Source organism: Corvus brachyrhynchos, unplaced genomic scaffold (assembly GCF_000691975.1).
Source record: "Corvus brachyrhynchos isolate BGI_N302 unplaced genomic scaffold, ASM69197v1 scaffold126, whole genome shotgun sequence".
In the NCBI taxonomy this organism is placed as follows: Eukaryota; Metazoa; Chordata; class Aves; order Passeriformes; family Corvidae; genus Corvus; species Corvus brachyrhynchos.
The window spans coordinates 10,396,796-10,417,062 of NW_008239283.1; the positions used below are offsets into that span (position 1 = coordinate 10,396,796).

The 20,267-nt window shown below is 38.1% G+C and overlaps 1 long non-coding RNA gene across 1 annotated transcript in view; it reads left to right on the top strand.

Annotated features, from left to right (window-relative positions):
* LOC108448172 overlaps nucleotides 1-15,425 on the top strand; it is a 36,314-nt gene extending 20,889 nt beyond the window's left edge. Inside the window, exons 2-4 of the long non-coding RNA XR_001863969.1 lie at nucleotides 2,162-2,228; nucleotides 3,023-3,190; nucleotides 11,615-15,425. This is a non-coding gene — a long non-coding RNA (uncharacterized LOC108448172). The remainder of the gene's footprint in view (nucleotides 1-2,161; nucleotides 2,229-3,022; nucleotides 3,191-11,614) is intronic.
* Nucleotides 15,426-20,267: the final 4,842 nt, after the last annotated feature.

A 20,267-nucleotide genomic window follows, 5' to 3' on the forward strand; every position in this document is an offset into this window, starting at 1 on the left:
ATTGTGACCACCTGGAAGAACAGACAAGTTTATGACAAATAAATTCCAACATTTAAACTACTCAGCCCCCTTAACCTAGGAAGATCTTTGCAGAAAATTAACCAAGTTTAGTTCTACATAGTTCTACATCATAGGGATGGTGAAGGGCCTTGAGGGGAAACCCTGTGATGAGTGGCTGAGGTCACTTGGTCTGTCCAGCCTAAAGAAAAGACTGAGGGGAGACCTCAGTCTTCAACATCCTCATGAAGGGAAGCAGAGGGGCAGGTACCAATCTTTTTACTCTTGTGACCAGTAACAGGACTCGAGGAAATGACAGGAAGCAGAGTCAGGGGAGGTTTAGGTAGGATACCACGTAAAGGTTTTTCCTCCAGAGGGTGGTTGGGCCCTGGGACAGGGTCCTCAGGGAAGTGGTCACAGCACCAAGCCTGTCTGACTTCAAAAAGCATTTGGACAATGCTCTTGGGCACAGGGTGTGACTCTTGGGGTGTCCTGCATAGGTCTGGGAGCTGGACTCGATGATCCTGCTGGGTCCCTTTGAACTCAGCATATTCTATGCATAACCACGCTGAAGACCTGGAAAGGGCATGTATGAATAGACATGCTAGAACTGGATGCTGAGGGTGACTAACTAAATCAGACTAAATAATACCCTTCCCTAGAAATCGGGTTGGCTTTTTTCCCCTTTCAAGAAAGGGGCCTCCCAATCTAAACCAAACCAAAGAAGTAGACAATGCCATTAATATGCTAACATTATCAGAAGAATTATTGCTAATAACATCACAAAAACTTTTACTAATATGATTCCCTCTTATTATATAGCTGGATATTGTATAAAAGAAAAAAAAAACAAACACAGAACCAAGGCTTCCATCATCAATATATTCCACCTGCAAGTAGTATATTTGTATAGTCCCAATGAGATTTGATGCTGCAGAAACCATACTCCTTACCCACTAGCCATGGAAACTTTCCTCCTTCAGCTGGCAGAATGGGATATGATTCACTGCGTGCATGAGAAGTCTCACAGCTCTGACCCAGCACGGATATCTTTAAAAAGCAGCATCTGAAATACTCCATAGATCTCATTACCATTAATTAGTTCTATTATGATACTGTCTGAAAGTTCCAGCTGAGCATGAAGCCATTATTGTTCTGTGCATTGTGTGAGCACGAAAAACACAGTCCATGCTTTAAGAAGCTTAGTGTCTAGATAGAACAGGCAGACAAAAGGAGAGAGAGAGAAAGAAATGGCACTAACAGTTTAAGTAACTTAACGAAAGTGTCATTTATATTTTGAGGGCTGGGTCTGGTATTAGAGCCTGGACCTCCTGCCTTAATGTGATGCTCTATTTGCATACATTCCTTCTTGTAAATAATCCTTGGTGCATTACTTCATAATCTTTCATGCTGGTGTTCTCTCTATGAATACATGCTTCATTCATTGCTCAGCCATTTTTCTAATGAAGAAAGAGCTAGTTTCCTCAGACATTAAAATACATAAGGTCAGATTCCTCCATCTCAGCTGGCGTCATTAGGACTTTTCTTTTTCTTCTCTGGGTATATCATGCACAACAGCACGTCTCTCTGCCAACTAATGTTTGAAGATTATTTTAAAAGCCTCACCCACAAAGCGGCTGTTTCTCCTGCTAAAAAGCAATTTAGAAGCCTGAGTGCCACAGATAATATGTGGGAATTTGCCACCTGAAAGTCTGACCCAGAGGTGCTCCCATAGCTTTAAATTCATGTCTATGCAAATAGCCCACAGAAAGCTGTGCATCTATAAAACAGGCTAATAAATAGTTTTCTGCATAACATGGGTATTTTAAGACTTAGTGCATCAATGTTCATAAAGTATTAGGATTTTGAGAAGCAGATGGTAATGACAAATTTATATTTTATTGCAACTTTTGTTTTGCTGGAAAGTTCCCAGTCAGCTGTGACTGTAAGCATGAAGTAATTATTTCTCCTTTTTATCAATATTTTTTTCTCTTTCTGCCAACAGTTTAAAAACAATTAGCTTGCCCTCATAGCTGATTTAGAATGAGATGCATTTGTATCCATTATGCTAACACAGAAAAAAAGTTTCACTGTCAGTAAAATGGAAAATCCCCTGAGTTTTATGTCTTTGCCTTCGTAATAAGCAAGTTTTTCTTCTGCAAAGTTTTGTTCTAGACAGACTTCTGAATGGACTTCTGAATGTACTTTGAAGTGGATGTGGAGAGGAACAGGTGGGTATCATTCTTCCAATAATGAACTCATGCTTGTTGGACTAGCCCTAGGCAACTAGGAATCATTTTTGTTAGTGGCTTGGAAATGGCAGAACCAAGATAAAATGAAGTTTAACTGAAACATTTTTGGGATATTGTAGAATAAACTGGCAGAGTTTTGTGTGGGTCAGGACAACAAAGTTGTACTTGCAATGTATTTGACTCCAGACGGCTTGCTTGTAATTTTACTTCCTGAGGAGAAGTACTAAATTCTCACAGATTTAAATAAATGTTGTAAGTAACTGCATGCCTAATTACTTGCACAATTCACTCAAAATACACCTCTTAGGAGTTGAATTGATACATACCTGTCAAATACTGCTTTGGTGTTGTTTTTTCATGCAAATAGAGTCTAGGCAATAAATCAGATCCTTGGTGTGCAATTTTCTTAAGTACATGTCTGGTGTCATTAAGTAAACAAAGAAGTAATATACCAGGTTAGAGGAAAGAAGAAAATAACAGTACATTGTTTTAAGAACAGCACATAATCTGAAACAGCAGTTAACAATCTTTTTTCTTTTAATGATTGCTCTTAACAATGTAGTTGACCTAAGTGGTATTCTTTCCCCATTGCCTCCCTGTGGCTTGTCCTTTTACTCTTTCATTGCAACACTCTAAGTCATTTGTCTTATATTTCTTGGATTCTTTACACAATGGCTGAAGTGTATTTCAGTGAATAAGAACGTGGTCAGCTTTATGATCCATTCTGACAATGATGAGATCCTCTCACACTCCCTATATTTTCCCTCCTACAGTTTACTTGTCTGGTGCAATTACAATATCTCTGGAGCAGAGACGGCCTCCTACAATTGCTGAAGTAAGGCTGGACCTGGCTTTACCTGGAGCCAATAGGTGCTGATGCAACACCAAAGCATCAGGTCACAGGGAAGAATCCTAACATAACAAGATCTGAAGTTGAAGCTGTAAGTCAAAATGCATGAAGTTTAATGATTTTTTGACATGTGGAATTACTATTAAGTTGGTGGCAAAAACACAAGAGAAGGGAGTTAAAAGGAACCTAGGTAAGGTCTTTGATGAAAACAGCATAAATTTAGCTGTTCAGAAAAGCCTGAGAGCATTTTTTGCTCATTTCAGCATATTTCAGTGGGAGAGATCTCAAGTGAATTTGGGATGTCAAAACCTCTCATTGCTGCCTATGCTAGGGCTGTGCCTACCTATTAACCTTTTTTCAATGTTGTTTATATAACAATGCTTAATGAAATGATTAAATTTTTAGATCAAAGGCTTTGTCAAATATTCTGCATCAAAAGCAGTACTTCTACAGCCTTAGGAATCTTGGGTCAGGTATTTGGTCGGTGCATCAGAGGTCAGGCTGCCAAATCTCCTACCTATTGACACACAAAATATGCTGAATATCTGAGAGGTAGACCAATGAACCACATAATACAAGACCGTGTGCAAGCTAAATTTTCAGTTGTAAATTGCAGAATCTTCTGGGTCAGAACAAAACCAGAACACTGTGTGATGCAAATCAGGAGAATGCAGTACAGTGAATTAAAAAGACCTGTCATTTAAAAGTATGCAGACTATTGTAACGATCAACCTCACTCCTCATCAAAGAAGAGAAAACATTTGGATCTTCACACACAGAACAATATGAAAACTGCCTTTTGAAGTGTTGATTTTGTGGCCTTTGTCTGAGCTTGTACCAAATTTGCCCAAATGTGCCTTTTATTGTTTAACCAAAATGTAGAACAGAGACTTCAGATTTGCATACAATTTGATGCAGAGATGTAGCAAGCAAACAGAACTTTCAGACACAAGTGCTAAAATTAATAATAATTAACAATTAATTACTTTCCAGGGGATATTTTTTCCCTAATGTCCACTCTGAAGCTTGCCAGCCACAGTTTGGCCATGGTGCCTTGATACACTGCTCGGTGTTACTCAACACTGCCTGGTTTCATCATCCCTGTAACTGCCCTTCAAATAGTAATGGATTTAAAGCAAACTTCTCAACCTTCCCTTTGCCAGACTAATCAAGCTCAACACCACCAGTCTCTCTGTGCAGATCATATTGCCCATGCCCCACTGCTGGGGTTGCTGTCTGCTGGATCCCCTGAGGTTTCTCCACTTGTGTCATGGGCTCTGTGTGTGTGTGTGTGCAAAAAGAGGACACACTGGTCCATCTGAGGCCTCACCAGTGCTGAATATATATATAAAAATTATGTATTTGCACCTATATATTGCTATACTTTTAAGTGACAGAAGACAAGACCAAAAATTCACCTTTTTAGTAAGAAGGTGGTGAATTTTGGATTTTCCTTGTAGCTGTAGCCTCAGACAAAGTGTAAGACTGGCCCTAATAGCATTCATCTTCTCAAGGAGGTTTAGCTGAACCCTGGAAAACTCCATTGTTCCAGAGTAGCCAAGATGCTGACCATGATTTGCCTCCCCAGTAGATTTGTCAGACTTATAGTAACAGTAAGCTACTTGAAGGTAAGGACTCTAAATTTTATTAAGAATGGAAGAGACCCTTACTGGCTGCAAACAAACCAAACTCCACTGAGTTCAGTGGGTACCCAATGATTTACCATGTAAATAAAATTATTACAAGGTTTGCTTTTGGAATATGAGAACTACCAGGACAATAAGAAAACAAAGTATTTTTAATCAAGAATTCCTATTACATATGCCTTGCTAACATGCACAAAGTAATGGTAGTAACAACAAAAATCAAAATAAAGCACCTCCAGGAAAGCACCTGGTAATAGGTAAAGGATGTAATACTGGAAAGGTACTAATCTGCAAATATCCCAGTATAAAAAATGTGCGTTTATATTTTTAATTTCTTGTCTCCTCTTATGGTTCAGAGTTTGTGTAATGAAAAAGTATAATGATGGTTGAGATAAAGGTATTTGACATTACTGGGTTCATTACCTTCCCCTCTGGACTTCTCATTCAGTCTTTAGTGTACAGCTCATTTATTACCTGGGCTTGAATTCTATTTATTAGAGAAACACCAAGGTTACGTTAGTTCTGCCATCTGTAATATCGTAGGTTCTACATTATTACATCTACACACAATAAGATGACCAGGGATTTGGGAAAAAAAAAAAAAATTCCCCTCCCCTCTCTGCTCCCATCACACACGATGCCATTAAATACAGAACTTTTCAGAAGAGATCATTGCTTGTTTGATGCAGTGGATGGAAATTCTCATTTCAATCAGGTAGTGAACCTTCAAAGGAAAGGATCATCAGGAGGAATGGGAGAGACCTTGATATATCAAAACAAGCCTTTAAATAATAAACACATTTCAAACCCAGGGCTTATCCTGCATGTAAAGCATAAGGACTGTGAGCAAGTCAACGTGAAAGATATTTACAAGGCTATTTTCTATGCAACACAAAACTGGCTACTTTTACACTCATAGATAAGGTATATTTTCATCATGAATCACAAATAAATAGTTTCTCTTCTCATGAATCCAAAAGAGGATTTCTGGTTTTAGACCCATATTTTGGCACAGAAAATTGACACTTTTTTGAAACTGCCAGCATAATAATGGGTAGAAAGAATTTAGACACCATGAATCTTCCTCAATACACTTAATGGCTTTTGTCTGTCCTCTCTGCACCTCCAGCCCAGCTAGTTCAGAATGACAAAATGTGAAGCATTCTAATATTGGCTTTCTCTTCCTCTGGGTGTAAGTTTGTTTTTAAACAAGTCAAAGAGAAACTTTCTGCTGACTTCAGAGTACTTTTGGATTATGTCCAGTCCAACTGGGTTTTCTCCTTGGACAATCTTTGGAGAATACAGACACAGGTTGCCCTATGCTCCACTTTAGGCAGCAAGCTCTTGACTGGCCAAGCAAAATTAGATCTTGTTTCTTATATTTTATTTTAAATTCCCATAGCTTCCTTCAAAGAAGAATGAACATTTGACATGTTTTCTTGTACAAAAGAAAAACATATCAAATGTGCCTAACTTGTGGTCCAGGACCTTTTAAAAGACATTTTACATGTAAGAAAACATTGCTGTGTGTCCCATTCAGAGTGAATGTCTAGAGAAAAGTGATGGTGAAACTATTATAAGTCACAGTAAAATAGATTCTTGGTTAATGTTAAGTGGGCTTCAAATGCAAAATATGTACAGCTTTGGAGGAGATTTAAAGGTTGATAAATAGTGCATACAGCTCAAGCAAAGAAACTGAATAGACCTGTGGAACTTCTCCCATGAAAGGAAGAAAATGTATGTTGGATGTCAAGGTCAGCATTAATAGAAGTGTGTAAGCACAGGGCATCAATAGCTTCATAGATTATTCATGCATAAAAAGAATAAAGAAGCCTATCAAGGATACACTTTGAAAGTAAATATGGGAGGATTTTTACTATATGAAATGGAAAGAGGGATCATAGACATGAGGTACCATGACAGAGGTGATTGATCAAAGCAGTGGATATTTTTGTAGCCCCATTCACACTGGCCTGAAAGGGAGAAGAAAATGGGATCCTCAAAGCCCAAATAAAAAAGTTCCTCTCTATCACTCCATTTTCTGTTGGCTGTGGGTCAGTTTTTATTATCCATCAGAAGCTATTGGATGCACTCCAGGTTGGGGCTTCTGTAATTTCAGCAGAGCAGTAAAAATAGAATGAAGGAAAGAAAAATTGATTACAGCTTGAAGGCTGGATATATAAAACTTATAGAATATTCAGGGATATTCACACTGCCTAACTTTTAGAGTAGTAAGTGTAAGTTCAAGCTAGGAAATGAGACTCTTGGACGGTCAGCAGACCTCTCTAGGTTTTTTCAAATGATGATTTACGGGACCTGAGTCACATTCCTGTTTGTTTTGCTTTTGTTTTGCCCTCACAAGAGACCTTTGAGTAGCTAAGAAGTCCACTGGTCTAATAGTAGCAATTTAAGGTAGGTGAACTCTTCCTTGTCTCTCTCCAAGCTTCTATTTCATGCAGCAACTGTAAGTAAATAGTTTTCATTCAGATCAGATGTTACTTATCACATTTTCTTCTCCCTGAGTGTAGAAAGAAAAGAGAGGAATTTGTAGCATGCATTTCATCTTATTAAATTAGTAGATTATCTGCAGAAACAGGTTTTATTGGGAGATTCAGACATATTGATTGGCTAGACTGAACAGAAAAACACACAGATTAATGTATGAACAACATACACTGAAGAGTGAAAATGAGAACAGAAGATGTTTTCCTCCTGGCTATTATTGGAGAATTATCTGTGTTTCTCCAGACAGTATTGTATGGGATGCATCCCTCTCACCATGACATAAAGTGTTATACTGGCATAAGCTATTTCACCTTATTAGTCTAGTTCTGCAACAAAATTAATGAGAGAAGAAGTTTGACTTACATTATTTTGAATTTTATTAATTAAAATTTAATAAATAACAACCTCCTTGTCTTCCTGCTACCCTAACCCCAAACCATAATTACACGGAAAATCATGGGACTGCCATCTTCCTCCCTCTTTGTCTCCCACTAAGCATTAAATTAGTTACACAGAGATAATTTCCCTGTTAGAAAGTCTGAAGAAGGCAGTAGGATCCTTTTTTTGTGGTTTGTAAACCCAACATTTGAATTCCTAGCATGCACAAAGCAAAACAAGACTTCAGCAGATGCTACCCCCCCTTTAAAATGCCCAGATTTATCCCAAGTATGAAACAGGTTGATATGAAAACAGCTGTTTGAGTGAAAGGGAATTTTTGATGGAGCCAAACTCCACTACTCAGACCTTTTTTCCTGAAAAGACTTGTAAGTTACATAAAAGTTGTGATGGGTTGTTTTTGACATGGTACTAGGAAAAGGAGTTGCTTGTTGTAATGGGCATGAGCTTCTAAATGAGAGCAGGTCTGAGCTGAACTAGCTTTCACCCCTAGAAGTCAGCTAAGAGCTACAGAACAAAGGCGATTTTCCTATAACATCATATTGTGGGACACATTACCAGATTTTTTTGAGAGGAAAAGACACAGGGAGACTCAGTTGAGCATTTTACTGCATATGAGCCTTAAAAAAAAGAGTAGATTTTCAGTACTAAAAGGACAGCTGAGTGCACTGGGCTTGCAAGTCTCAGAAAAGCCCTTTTTATTAAGAAAAATAATCCCTTTTTATTGTATTGCAGAATCCCATCATCCCACAGTTTCTTATCTTGTCCTCTTTATAAGCATTCCCATGGAATTACAGCACTGAAAATAATGAAGTGTTTTATTGAGGTTAGGATGATAATTTCACCAGGCCAGATAGCAGTGGGAGGGTACTGAGTCTCAGGGTGAGGCAAACAGATCCACTTCCAGAGCAGAAGGGACACTGGCTTCTGAGGCAGCCTTCAGTGTTGGCTCTCTGCAGCCAGGTAGCATGCTGGAAGGACTGGGAATACAGGAAAAAGACAGGATTGCTAAGAAAAAGACAGGATTGCTGTCCCATGACATGCAGATGGCAGCACATTCAATGGCCTAACACAGGGGAAGAGGGTGTAGCTCCTGCAGGTGCTGTTGGCTGTACCGATGGTACACAGGGATTTCAGAAGACCCGGGAAAATGGTCCATCCTCACTGTCCCCTCACATCCCCAAATAAGCCCTGGCAGGTGACCTGGTTGCAGGTGATCCATCACATTTGTTCAGGGACAGATCGCAACTGGCCGCCAGAAGGATTCAGCTGACTTGACACCCCCTCCCCTCTCGGGTGTGACAGATTGGCAAGGATTTAATGTCCCTTCAGAGATACTCTGAACACTCCCACTGCCCATTAATAGCACAGATGGGAAAGCATCTTCTGCCTGCCTATATTGCATTAGGACAGAAGCCAGAAGTCCCGACGTGAATCAAAGCAATCCAATGGGTTTGCTGAATAATTCCAAGGTGCTCCTTTCCAGCTCTATGCACAAGGTCTTCTGCAGGTAGACCTGAAACTGCTCTGTGGGTCACAAATGGGATGGCTTGTCTCTTAAATGAAGCATTTATGAGCTAAACACAGTGCTATGCTTGGAGGTGGCTCAAGTTCCGTTGCTTAAGCTCAGGAACACTGAAGGACCTGTCTGTGAAAAACAGAGCTGACACATCTGTTTTGATGCCAACATAAAAGAAACCCACCAAAAACCTTCAGTGTTTGCAATTGCTATGTTATACCTTTTACTTTTGTCCCTATACCCATCTGAGAGTACCACCCCATCATTCCTGCCAGTGCTGTGGACAAAACACATCCCACAACTGATGAGAGGAGAGGAGGGCAGGGGAAAGGAAGGCAGGGGAAGGGAGGGGAGGAGAATGGAAGGGAGGGGAGGGGAGAAGGGAGGAGAGTTTTCTTCCATTTTTTATGGATCTGTATTAAAAAAAAAAAGCATCTTCTTTCATTATTATTACTTGAAACTCAGAAGCCAGAACACTCCACATTAATGCAGCAGCAGCAGTAGCAAAAAAAAAAAAAAAAAAAAAAGCCCCAAATACCCAATCAAACCCAAACCAAAATAAAAAAAAAATAAAAATGGGAAGAATATTGGTTAGTTCAGGGAATAGGAAATATGACACCATTATTCTGAAGGTGTTAAAAAAATGAATGCAAACCCACAGTTTATCAGAACTAAAATATTGCCACTGTTCAAGCAATGAGACAGTGTTCTGTAAAATGCTTTGCAAAAGCTCATATTCAGAATATGTGCAACATTCATGCTATAGTTTTAAATATGAGATTAATATCAGCATCCTTCAGTGGAAGGCTTCCACTTGAAAATCAGACTGTTAAAGAAAAAAATGCAAATGGTAAATGATTGTTAAAGTGATTATTAACATGTGACTGATCATACAAGTCTACAGCTAAATAAGAAAAAATATAATTATAATTAAAAATATTTAAAATATTATTTAAGTTATTAGTTTCTTTTTGCATTTCTCTCAGGAAAAATCAGTCTTTTAATCTACTTTCTTGGGTTATCAGTAAACAAAACTCCTTTTTCACTGTACCCACAAGAGCACAGAATCACAAAAGCTGTCCTATCAAATAAATTCTAAGTCTACGAAACCGAAAATGAAACTGAGCATTTCCATTAGATCATTTCATTTATTAAACTTCAATCAACCCTGCTTTAGAGATGCAGGATCAGGTCGTGGTACACAGCAGACAGAGCTCTGTCAACTGAGCTGGGAGTAGTTGCTACAGGTAATCCCTGCATTTATAAACCGACAAATACTTCTCATTCAGATATATAGGGCCAGTGCATATATAGGGCCAGGAATAACCTTGGTTTAAATTCCAGTACCACGAGGAACATTTTCCTGAGTGATTTTAGTGTGTTTAGTGGACTAACAATGGTGTTGAAACAAAATCTGCTTCTGCTTCATTGGTAAGAACAGTTTTGGTATTTTTATCCTAACTTTCTCTGTAAAAAATTTTAATGAAGCACACAATGTAGCTGGTAATTTCCTACCAGTGCACATCCATCACAAAGCTTTGCTCTGAGGCTGTGCTTTCCTGTTCTCTGCTCTGCTGCTCATTGTACTGCTGGAGTTCAGCAAATGTCTACTTGAGCAGATCAAAGCATAATCTTGGCTTTTGTTGCTTCTCTGTGGTTTCTGGTGCTTATGTTAATCCTGCTTAAACTAAGTGGTCAGAGATTTGGGAGATTTGAAATACAAAATAGATTCTAACCTTGAGATGGATTAGGGTTGTCAGATGACACAGAACTGCCATGTAGGACTAACATTATGAATACAAGAACTGAAAATACTGTTTTAGTGTAGCTGACAACAGGGATTTATCCTAAAAGAGACATGGATGTGTTTGACTAAAGCAGCTCCTTAGTGAATATGTAGCCTGAATGCCTTGCAAGGTTATTGATTATGTATCTTAAGTCAAAGATACGGCTTCTTCCCCAGGAGATTCGTTTTTTCATCCAGTAAACACAACAGTCTTCACAACATGGATACAGTCTTTCACATAAGCACTTTATTTTGTATGATAAGGAGAGGATTAACTTGCATTATAATTACATATATATGATTTTTTCTTGAGAAAGCCTGTTTGTCTTGTGGGTTATTTTCAAACAGTAATGAAAAACTTATTTACTGGGATACACTGGGGCAATCTAAGCCTCTCAAAGGGGAGAGGACACTCAATTTGCTCTCGACATATTCAGAGGGCAGAGACATGTTGACACTGTAGACTATGGGTCTTGGTTGAATGAGTGGTCAGAGGCTGGTTTGTGGACAGATGTTACTGTGCAGCTGGCCAGCAGAGACCATACTAAGGAAAGAAGGTTTCTGAACATTTTGAAAATATTTCTGGGCTGATTTTTCTTTTAATTATGAAAACGTTTTCCAGGTTTTTTTCAACAGCTTTTTTTTTTTTTCTTTTTTTTGTAGTAACATCCCATTTTGACATAGAAATGTTTGCCATGACAAGCCTTCATTCTGCTCTAAAGAACAGGACTTTGTATGGTTTTATCATCAACCAGCAGAAATCAGTATCCACCACTGACAAGCATTTTCTTGAAGCTTGGTCAGCTGTCACTTTCCTTACAGTCCGCATCAGAAATGAAATGACAATGACATCAGAAATAACAAGGTATGTGGCAATTAAGAAAGTGATCCCCAAGTCCTTCCATCCCCTCCACGGTGCTGCACCCATGAGCCCAGCAACCCTCACAAACATGGGGCAGGACAGCAGTCACCTCCCAAAGACCTGCAACAGGCATGAACCAGGACTGAACCAATCCTCCTACAAGCACACATAACTCATGTCTAGCCTCGGATTCATGGGTTCAGGGAGAGGGAAACCTGGGTAAAGGCGAGGCAAGGAAGGCTTGGCCCTAAATTAGGTGTCTCGGTACATATTTGTTATCAGGCTGGACAGCAGGCATTTACTTTGTTTTCCTTTTGCTTTTAAGCATGAAACCACCAAGCTATGCTGGAGCACCCCTCTCATCGCTCCTCTTTTTTGGTGGACTGTGAATTCAGTTCTTGGAAGAGAGAACCCTCTCTTTACAGCACAGATGGATCCAGGTCCATGTGCCCATGGTCATGCTTGCAGTTTTTCTATGTCAGAAGCACATTTTTGTCCAAGATACTTATTTCCTGAGAAGCCAAATTCAAGCATAGCTGTTTCTTGATATTAAAAAAAACAAACAACCCATCCACAAGTGACCTTTTGTACTGGGAGCATTATTATGGTGGAGGGCAGAAAATCCATTCTCTGCTTTTTTAATCTGGCTTCCCCTTCAAGAAACAGCTCTAATAAAATGCAACAAAACGATACCTGCAGAGAGGGCTCCCATCCTCCTTATTCTGTGCAGTTTTAAAGACTGACAGCTAAGTAGTCTTTTTCAGCCTTGCTGCTGCTGTATAGCTAGTTTGGGAAGCAGAGGGATAATGAGGTATCAAAGTAAAGGAAGGAGCTACTTACAGGAAACAAAAGTGCAAACTGCATAGCAGACAGAATATTTATGACAGAGTTGTCTCCAGTCTGCAGATAATTATTTATTATCATAATCTCTATTCTTGGCAAAAAAACAACCTGCAGAGAAGACAGGGGTCTTGAACACACCCCATCTCTGTACTTGCAGCAGCCCATTACCTTCCCAAACATGGGCATAAGCTCCTCCAGCTCATGCTTTGGGACAGCAACTGCTCTCTGCCTGCTTGCCATTTCTAAGAGTAAAGGTAGGGATGGAACAGAGCTGAGGACCTCTCTGCCACATGACATCTACAGTGTGGAAGCACGAGGTCTAAAGACTCTTACTTTCAAAATGCACTTTGAGAATGAACTAGATAAGCATTTTCTTCTAAGCTTTTTTCATCTTCTTCCAAGCATTCTTCATTGAAGCTCTCTTTTGGATGAATAAACAGTAAGTTGGAAATATTTTACCTAATGATATTTAAGCATCCTTAGTTCCTGGTACAAAATCTGATGGATGAATCATTACCAAACCATAATGGCTAAGTGGCAATGCTAAAAAACAACTGTCTATATTGATCCTACTGTTCTTCTCCCGACTACAGAAACAAAAAGGATTTAAATCATGTTTGCTAACACATTAATATCCTTAAGCAGCTGTTATCACCTCATGTAGACAAAGAAAATCATATTGGAAAAGAGGTAATGTGGTCATGATCAATTAGGCAACAGATTTACACTCTGAAGGTTCAGGGCCAGACGCTTCCTAATTTAACAGAACTCTCATAATTTCACAGAGAAAGGAACACCATAGTAAGAAGTATCAATATAGTAAAACAAATTTATTTTATAATGACAAACTTCCTTTTATGTCTGTTGAACTGACAATCATGTTAGTCAGAGATGCAGGACCAAAGACAACATTCCTCTGAATATCTGGGCAAGCTGTCAATACTTTCAGCCTTTATGTCTCTGCTTTTGAGTGTAAATAACAGCTTTCAAATGTGACTGCACTGCTCAAATACTAATTTCTGTTCATACACTTGGAAACTAAACCAACAATTAAGGATGTTTTCCAAAGATCACCTAAGTCAGTGGACATTCCTAATGGTCATCTGGAAATAAAAATAATCCCATGTAATGAGTAAGACCTCATTAAGAATGAACACAACTTGAACTGTACATGTGAACCACATTCCCTTTCCCTTCTTTAAGAAATATCAGCAAAAAATTCTTGAAAAAAAGATGATAATGCACTTTCAGGTAAATTATTTAAGACAGATCCTTCAACTAGCTTTGCTTATAAGGATTAACTACTAACTTTGAGAGTGAAAAGTTTGGTAACAGGTATTATTAATTGCTATAGCTAAAAATTTATTGTCTCACTGATGTAATACAGCATGACTATTTTTAGTTCTTAGACTAAGAAAAATGTATCATTTCTACTATGATAAATACAAGCAAGCTGTAATTCAGGTTCTGTTATAAAATATGCTTAATATAGGGCATGTCTCCTTCCTTTAATTTGAGGACAAGGTTTGCACTGATTTTAGCAGTGTAGGTTTAAGTCTTAGATCAAAATGGCCTTCCAGTGTGAAATTTCAAATGATGTTAGGTTTCAGGCTTTCTGAGTTATCTGAGCAGCTTTAGTTTGATGTCTTTTTATAAATTTTTGAAAGGGATTCTTTGAAATGTGTACATGGTTGAAATATTTGTATATGTCGTCTTGTTTTTGTCACTTGTTATCTTTTAGATCAGAGTCTTTTTTTCCTTTTTTTTTTTAATGGAAGAATCTTCCAATCTTAGCAGAATGAAATAAAAGGGGAGTAAAATTAACCCTACAGTCCACCTTAGGCTGCCACTACCACTAACTTTTCTATTTCATCCCACCTTCTTTGTTTCCTTATTTATGCATATGGAGACAGGTTTTAGTTTTGGTTTTTAAATATTCAACCATTATTAGGGCAATCCTGTGGTATCTTACGGACCACCAGTAATTTGTATTTTATGTCTGATTACCTTTCCTTTAGAATGTTGATTAAAATGGAACATAAACCTCTTACGCAATGGACGGATGATACTGAAATCAAGATAAAAGAAAATTGTCAGTGACAATACTTTGGTTATGAGTTAGATGCTTCCATCAGTAAGAAAACACAATTTTGTTGATACTTGTTAGTATTTATATCTTACAGGCTGCCAAAGAAGAAGTTCTAGCACTGCAATTCTGACTCCCACTTGTAATATTAATCTTTCATTATCCTCTTCGAGAACCTTCCTGTCTCATCACAATTGACTGCCACACCAGATGCAGAGAAATACTTACTCTGGGAAGAACTTTATGATTAAGAGATGTGGGCAGGTTTAAAATCCTAAAGGGAAGCCTTGTGTATTGTAGTGTGTGGATTATTATCTGTGGGAATAATAAGATACAAAATCTTTGGACAAAACAGTTAAACTAGGAACTGTTCAGATTAGTTATTCCACACTGTTTGGGAAAAAAGATGCCCTTCCAGAAGGAGCATAAAAATCAGAGATTTTTCATTCCAAAATGCATTAAAACCCTCTCAGAAATATTAAAATAACTTGTAAATAAAATGGCAACCTTTGTTTTTTGGAAAAGAATCAAAATAGCCGGGGTTTCTTTACATTATATTTTGTTGGAAGTCATGTTTCAATTAAATTTTTGCTTTATTTTAATCTGAATGCTGAATAACCTTAGCAAATCAGGAACATATATATGGCCTTCAAAATGTGAAGTAGCTATAAAGACAGAATAGAAATTATTTTCACCAGTTCATATATATAAACCAATACAATATATATGATATATAAAAATAAAGATAGAATATTTTAGTCAATTTATATTTTCTATATAAATATTTTATCTAATTCTAAATAAATTAGTTTAAATTATACCTTTATTTGTAAATAGCATATATAATATGTTATTATCCATAAATTTATATACATGAATTGGTCATAGGAGTACCAATTTTTTATATAGATGTAGTATTATTACCTTATTTTTGGATGTCATCCAACATAATAAGCACTTTTTTCAAATGTTGTCTACTTGGTTTTTCAGCCCAGTGTTTTAATGGATGCAAATGTGGCATGAATAGCTCACAAATGATTAATGGATAATATTTCAAAATATAAATAACAAAAGCAATTAAAAAATCCATGATAGATTGTCTTTTTCATAAATGAAACCACTTTTGCTTTATGCACTATGCTTTAGCAACTAAAAAGGTTATTGTACATTGTGAAAAAATTGATATAAACTCACATATATTAGAAAAAAAGCAAATGAAATAACACAATTGACAGTATAAAGCTATCTGAATGCATTTTAAAACATACAGAGGATTCCATAGGGAAGGGTAAATAAATCTAATTCGATGATGTGAACATTACTGACATTAGAATTACATCAATAAACGAACTAGAAAGATGCTAGAAAAAAATATTGACTCTGAAGTCGTGAAGTCTCTGAATCCTCACCGTATATCCTGAAGGATGCAGTGAAGGGCATTGGTGAAGGGATCAAATTACTCTCAGCTCTAAGCAATCCTTGTCGACCTCACATCAAGTTCAGGCCTGCCTGGTAGAGTCATAACCAATTTCTTTAGTGCAAAAACAAGTCAAAATAAGGCTCATAAAACTCTGACATGCTGTAGAAGCTCTCAAAGTTGAAGTTAAAAGAAAGATTTAAGCAAATAAGCAATGTGTGCTTTTCCATACCCTTGAATTTGCTCAACAGTGTAACAGTCACATTCTGTAGGACTGGTATATGGGTAATGGGACATTAGTTAGTTACACACAGTTTCTGAAGTACTTTCATGTAGCAAGAAAGTTCAACAGTGGTCAGATTTCTTTCAAGAGAGTTGGTTTCATTCTTAAAGTTGTGCACAAGTAGTGAGAGTCATCCACAGACTGCCAGAAGTGTTGCACTGCCATAGTATGAGCAATGTGCTCCCACAGGCAGGCAAGCAGAACAAATTTGGGGCTCTGAACCTGAAGAAATGCCCAGTCATTTCTTCAGAGAGATTTTTAATTTGTTTGATGCAAAGTACCTGAAAAATTCTGTAAGGGTCAGAGTAAGCAGCAGCAGTGCGTGGCCTCTGGGAAGGGATTTACATGGCAAATGCTAATTATTACATGCCAGTGAATTTAAAGAAGTCTTTTTCCTTTCTGAGTTGGTGCAGTTATCCCCAGGAAGCTAAGGTACCTTGCCTTGCCAAACTGCCCCTTCAGTAAGAGGCCTCATTACCTTGCTCAGAGGTTAAAAACACTGCCCATCAGTCTAAGCCACCACTTCCTGGCAGGACTCAAAGGAAGAGGTGGCCAGTCTGGTCCAGAGGACAGATGTACAATTCCCACCCTGCCCTGTCGCTTGGCACCCTTCCAGAGCAAACCAAGATATGTTGGGGCTGCAGTCGGGTCGACCCCACTGTGCTCCAAGTGTGGCCAAGGTGGGCACTTTCAGGGGGCAAGTCATACTTGCTAGATGCCTGGCTTGAAAGGACACACCATTTCTTACCTGCTGGGTGACAGCCAAACCTGGGACACCTCTCTCAAAGAAGGAATAATTTGCAGATTCTGGTTTCTCCAGTGTTTTACACAGCAGGACCCTAGAGGTATGTGACAGCTGATAAAGAAATGCTGTGTTTCTTCGAATCTTTCACAGTTTGGATGTGTGCTGTTGCTCTGCTTTCAAAAACGCAGCAGCTTGCTACTTCTGTGGTGAATTGTACAGCTAAAAACTCTTCCTAGCTTTTGATGAATGCTCTTTATAGCTGTTTCCTCATCTTTTGATGAATGCTTTCATAAGAATAGATAAATATTGTAGTATTTCATTTTCTTGACACAATCTTTGTTACATGAATGAGGCAGTAACTTTTAATGTCTTGTGCCTCCTGTGAATTATAGAAATCTGCTTTTAACTTTCTGACCTTTTTCAGTGGGCTGTGTTTTCAACAGAAGGCCATTCTACTCTATTTTCTCAGCTTCACTGAATTTGTGGGGAAGGGACAGGCATGTTCAGGTGCAAAGAATAGAAAGTACTTTTTTGTGCTTACAGGATGGTATTTAATGAGTGATATACAGCATTAACATCCTGATGCACTAACAGATGAGAAAATAGAAGATCATACCAGCAGAAATGTATTCCCACAGCAACAACAGGATACAGCACATTCCTACTGCAGGTTTGTTATGAAGCTGAGACAGAAAATCCTGCACTTCTTCCTAGATGAAAACACAAATATGTCCAAATATCTTCTCATATAAATATAACCAGTCATTGTATTTTATTTGAGTGCCTTTAAATAGCAACAGCAACAACACAAATAACAAACAACACAATTTTAAGACCTAGTACTTAGAATCCCTTACCTTAACCAAAGAGTAACATTACTTATTTAATGGATTAACTTCAAAAATTACTAGGGTTTTTCTCAGGGATCAACCCCTTAGTAATAGTATTAATTAAGGGCTTAAGGGCATAGTTTGGTCAGCTCTAAATCTGAATCACAAGTTGAGATAAAATACACTATGTGGCGATCCTCAGATGTGAATCTCATAGTTCATTTGCTAACATGGAGCTGATCTCCAGAGGTCTCTTCCAACCCCAACCATTCTGTGATTCTGGGATTCTCTGAAAGCTCTTCTCTAACACTAAGAAGAATTTCCTGTCTATTAATAGTCATTAGAAGAGGGAGCAATGTTAACAATTAAAGTGCTACTAAATTAATTAATTAATTAATTAAAGTGCTTTTACCCTTCTGCTTGAAATAATCCAGTCTGTCATTTAACAGAAGTTCAATTCACACTGAATATAAGATACAAGGTTTAGAGATGCAGGGGTATTCATATTCCTAAACACTAGAGTAAATAGTAGGTAGACTACCAAACCCCACAACCTGTGCTTTCTTATCCTCTTCAGTATGTGTTTGGTAAGACTTTGCACAAGGAAGTCCATCAAACTCGTAAAACAAGCCATGGAACAGAAAAGTGAGCTCATCATTTATAATTTTAATTGTAGAGCTTAGCACCTGCAATCAACCACTCACCCAAAAACAAACTCTGTGCTGCCTATTTATTTTTAGCCACTGCACAATTAGCACTCCATTAAATATTACACCTGCAGTGCCTTTTTGTTTCAATTTGTTGCTCGGTCTTTCAGTCTCCCTGCACCATAAAGTGTGCTCCAGAATTTATTTTTCTCTTTTTTCTTCCTTAACAGTTTCAAGTTTCGATAACAGTTATTGACAAGAGTCTAAGCCTTAAGACTACTTATTTTCAAGTATTTTCAAACTAGACGTGAAAGGATTTTTCAAGCATGTATAATTATACAGCCATTGTGCTAGAAAAGAACAAGGATACAGTGGTATTTTGCCTGTGTATTTTCCCACATTTCAGACACCTATGGACAGACAGGCTAGATCAGTATTTGTGTATCCTTTCTGCAGTTTTCTTCAGTAAAATACATGTAATATTTTTTGGGACTGATTCTCAGTTTTCCACAGGAAATCTAAAGCATAACCACTCCTACCCTATGCTGCTACATCCATGTGGTTAATCCCATAGAAGTGGAGTGTAGGTGTTTGGACAGTACTATCCCATCTACAGCTCCAGCACTTTATTTAGATAACCCACCACATACCCCAGTTTCCTAATCCTCTTTCATCCCTTTTTCTGATGTGGATGTGTTTGGCTGGCAGGTTGCACAGGTAGAACACTCACATGTGCTGAAGCCCAAGTGACACACCTTGGGTAAAGCCCATTGAGAGGGAAAAACCTATTGGATGTTTATTTAAAGGTTGTTGGACCAAGCTCTGCATCCACAACATTAGCTGCTAATATTATTTCCCCAGTCTACAGCTTTAGAAAAGACCTTTACAGGAAAATTTACTTCATACTGCTTTAATTCCTTGTAAACCAAAAGCAAACAGTTTAATCTTTGCTGGCATTACTTGTGCTTTATATGTCAGAGGGAAACAGAGAGGCGTAATTTACTGTCATGTTTTGCATGGCCAACTGGCTCACAGAGAAATAAAATAAATAAGGGAGAACGTGAAACTTAAGGCCTGGTGGTGCACCCATAACACATCCCAGAGTGAACCTTTTAATTTTAATTTGAATGATGTCTTCGATGCACAAGGGTCTCCCAGCAGGGTCTCAAAAGAGAGAAGTCTTTTATTCCTGTCACCAATACTCTCTTCCCCCTTGCTTAAACAACTTCAATTTGAACCTTAAAAATGGCATTTGAATCTTCTTACAAATTAGTGTAATGAAGCAAGGGAAACAAATCACATCTCTTCCAAAAGTCTGTCACAGCTTTTTTTCCTCAAACATCAAAATCTCCTATTTTCTATACACCAGATGGCGATGTCTTCAGACAACTCCCAGCCTTATAATGACAGAGCATTGTGGTGTTACATGCACCCCTGATTTAAATCCCAAACAGTCTGGGTTTTTATTCAGATCATCAGAAAAGGATGTTCCAGTAGAGAAACAGCCAGATGACTGCCTCACATCTTTAAATCTGGAGACTATAACAACATATGCCACAGGCAGTTTGGACTGCTGCTGGGAGAGGTGGCCAAGTTCCCAGTT